This window comes from Olea europaea, chromosome 21, assembly GCF_002742605.1.
Source record: "Olea europaea var. sylvestris chromosome 21, O_europaea_v1, whole genome shotgun sequence".
NCBI classification, from domain to species: domain Eukaryota; kingdom Viridiplantae; phylum Streptophyta; class Magnoliopsida; order Lamiales; family Oleaceae; genus Olea; species Olea europaea.
This window is the reverse complement of record NC_036257.1, coordinates 17,619,377-17,623,237: the sequence shown is the minus strand read 5'-3', so window position 1 is coordinate 17,623,237 and position 3,861 is coordinate 17,619,377. Positions and strand designations below refer to the sequence as shown.

The 3,861-nt window shown below is 35.9% G+C and overlaps 2 long non-coding RNA genes across 2 annotated transcripts; one reads left to right on the top strand and one right to left on the bottom strand.

The window, feature by feature from the left end:
- Positions 1 to 341: 341 nt before the first annotated feature.
- LOC111370336 lies at positions 342 to 1,410 on the top strand. The gene is made up of 2 exons (XR_002698371.1): positions 342 to 635; positions 767 to 1,410. It is a non-coding gene; the product is annotated as an uncharacterized LOC111370336 (long non-coding RNA).
- Positions 1,411 to 1,676: 266 nt separating this feature from the next.
- LOC111370335 lies at positions 1,677 to 3,039 on the bottom strand. Its single transcript, XR_002698370.1, has 2 exons — positions 2,736 to 3,039; positions 1,677 to 2,216 (listed from the first exon to the last, which is right to left on the bottom strand). It is a non-coding gene; the product is annotated as an uncharacterized LOC111370335 (long non-coding RNA).
- Positions 3,040 to 3,861: the final 822 nt, after the last annotated feature.

The window sequence follows — 3,861 nt, the reverse complement described above, 5'->3', positions numbered from 1 at the left end:
TTGTACATATTAGATCAAATAGTTGAAACCCTAGGTTATCATAGGGGATAGAGATATACCATTAATCTCATGTGACCCATTGAACTATTTTCATAAAAATTTAATGCGATTGTTTGTTGTTAATCAACATAGAGATATACTTTAAACTAATCAATTAGGGTTAGTTTCGCTCAAGAAGGTAATTAGCTAAACTTGAAAAATTAAATCTTATATCGTAACAATCCTGCTATGGTACACGCCTATTGACACAGAGGATTACACGCTAACGTGGTAGGGATGGGAATTCAAATTTTAAAACAAATGAAATGGGTCAAAAACTTGAACCGGCCAACCGGCCCAGTTACATAACCCTCAATCGGGTTCTCCCTCTCATTTCATATTCCCCAAATCTGTCAAAACCCTAGAGGCGAAAATGGAGATCGAAGCTAGCTTCGATTGCTCGTGGTAATTCTTCCTTTGAAATGCAATCCATCGCCTCCGACGAAGATTCCTAATCATCTCATTTTCACTCTTTCCCGAAACTAGAGAGAAGCTCTTGGAAGTGAAAACGTTGGTCAAAGTCGTACACTCCATCAAAAATTCGTCCTTTTGAACGCAAAGCATCGCCTCCTGAGGAATCGCGTAGAAAAATTAATGTAAGCATGATTCATTTGGTTTCCATTTTTGTTGATTTTACAATTTTTGAATGATACAATCGTTCAAAGATTGTACGGTGGGTTGTGGTTGTTGTGTACTGTAGTGAAAATATGTCTTTGCTCGTGTGCAGCATGCCAGGGAGGAACTCAGGAGTATGCCATAGTTGTCGAGAAGTGTCACTTCTTTGCGGAATGCTCGAAAAAACATCACTGCCCTTGGTGTAAAATTGGGTTTGTGAAGTGCTTTGAGGTCGAGAAGGAGACGGAAAACAAGGGAAAAGTGTTCAATTGTTGCAGTGCTAAATGTAAATATTGTGAATAGGTCGAGAAAGGAGAAACAAGCGGGTCAAGTGGTGTTAAAATGAACGTGAATAATCTTGCGGCAGCGGCTGAAGAAGATCAAGAGTTTGTTCGTATGTTCGAAACTCGTTATCGGGTTATAGAAGAAGAAAAGTTTGAGATTCAAGTGACTGTGACAATTTGCAAGGTCAACGAAAGTGCTGAACTGGATAAGAAAGGGAAGGGAAAACTTGAGTAATAGTTGTGTTATCATTAGTTTCGCTTCCTGGTACTTATGATGTGTAGTATGTGTTCTTGTAGGTATAGAGTGTTATGTTATGTGTAGTTGGAGTGCAGTAGGGTGGCTATAAAATTGAGGACAGAATGTTGCTTTGGGGAATTATGAATCCTAAATTTGTGTTCTTCACTTTTGTATGTAGGAAGACACTGTAAATTCATTCACTAATGTTAATATGACTTCATTATTAGTCCTTCATTTGTTGGTGTTAATTTTGGTGGCTGTGAATGTGAAGTGGCTATGAATGCAGGGAGAATTTTGGTGGTTGTGAATGTGAAGTAGCTGTGAATGCAGGGAGAATTTGTCTCCAGTTTTCAGTTAACATCAACCCAGGCAAAGTGGCGAACTGAATGTACCTCTGTTGAAGTTAACTGAAGACAGCATTAGAACTCAAATAAACACCAAAACAAACTAAAATGCTACTGGTAAACTGAATATGCTGCTGGTGAACTAAAATGATGTTGCTTTAAGCTTCAATCTTAATTATGCTGTTGAACGGAAGTTGCTACAACTGTTTGGGAATAATTTTAACAAGATCAATACAATTAATCCCAACGTATTGACAAGCCTCAAAACTGACTACATTAACTACATAACATCAGACCAAACATAGTCATCAAAACTGACTACATTAACTGCATAACATCAGACCAAACATAGTCTTTACAGTTGGACATAACAGAGACATGATGGACATAAAACCTAATACATTAACTGCTTGATCAAGCTATTCACATGCCTCAACAAGCCAAATCCAAGGTGTTGACAGTGCACAGAATCTGCATGAAGTTGTCTTCCTCTTATAGCCACCTATAAGAATCTGCATCTCGCAATGGTAAAGCATTTAAGAAACTGTATTATGTTGAACTTTATACCCACAGCAGGCACAATCACACTGTCTACCCCTTCAATTCCATCATCCACGACTTTCTCACTTTCCAAAATGTTGTCAGTTTGGGACTGTAATAGAATGACGTCATCCGCCTCTTTCACAATTTCCTTGCCTGCAGTAACAAAACCAATGACACATTTCATTCCCTCTTTCTCCATAATCAACAAATTCTTAACAAAATTCACAACATATGGGTGAAAAATTTAAGCTTTCCCCTAATTCTATTTTAGTTTGATAGAATAGGGTGAACAATTAATTGACCATTTAATTGATTTTTGATTCATAGTGAAATATCATATTACACCAATCACAGCAATCACAAAAATCAAGCCAAGCAATCACAGAAATCAAGCAAGCTAATCACAGAAATCAATCCAATGTTTAGTTCCATTACAAATTTCATTTTACCATGTATAGCTTGAACTTTTACCTATAAATGTACACACAACCATTGTAAAATGTATGAAGTAAAATATTATGGTGTGGCTTTCATCTTCCTTCTTCATCTGTGTGCATCAAATTTTATTATATCATGTAATCATATTTTGAAGCTTAAAGGCAGGGAAATATTGTCATCTAAGATGAAAAGTTTAAATTTGATTATCTAGTCCGTCTTCATTAAGGAAAATACCGTTGTTCGTCATCTACTCAAATCTGCTCGAATCTGGGAAGTGCGTGGCAGCTTCAAGACCGAGGAACTCTTTCTTCCATAGCCAAGTTTCAAATGTCACAGCCATTGCTTCAATGGAGCGCATGTAAAACTCTTTCTTACGCAGTCTCTTACGTCTTCGTCGCACCGGTAGAACTATTTCTTCTGTAGTCGAACTATTTCGTCTGGTAGAACTCTTTCTTAGGCAACCTTCGGCGACGTCGACTGCTTCAAGTTGGAAGAACAACGTCTTCGAGCGTTGGTCGATCTTACACAGTGTCGTCTAAATTTTTGGCTCCTCTTTGTTGAATTTGCGGGCAAAATTGCTTTTTATCGACCCGCTTTGTCTCCGCCATTTTCGAATTTAATGACCCGACCCAATTTATCAATTGTTTCATTTTTTTTAATTACACCTCCAGCTCAGCGTGTAACCCAAAAGGTACCAATAGCATTTTCCATATCGTAAATGGGTAATTTTTTAATCGGCTTGTTGAAAAGTTAATTATGTGATGGTTAGACGAAATCATGAATCCCAACCACATTTTCCTAAAAAATTTCCAAGTGTTTTGTTTTCTTATTTTGTAGAATTTTTGTTATTTTCCATATTTTCCAACGTCATAATTTTATTGTGTATTCGTTTTTATTGTTAAAATTAAATTGATTAAAGTTATATGATCTAAAATAAATATTTATCGAGTGATTGATAATTTGGACTAAAAAAGTCCAATTAATTGCTTGAACGTGACCCATACACTTGCGATTTGCACTTTAATATCGAACAAAAATCATAAAGCTTTTGGACATGTAAGGTTCATCAAAACTTCCGATGATCTTTCATGATGAAAGATTGGGTTAACAAGGAAGTGTTTAGTAACAACTTTTAAGAAAGTATTTATGTTGTCATTATGACGATTAGATTTTCTAGCATTATAAACTTCTTTTTTTCTTTCTTCAGATTGAGATAATTACTCTACTAGCCTTTATTTGTCTTGAAAGACCAATAATAATATTGTTGAAGGCAATGTCATCTGGAATATCTTTGCATCAATAAGTCACAAAAAGATGGAAATATTTTCAATGACTTAAATAATTTGACATTTGTCATTCT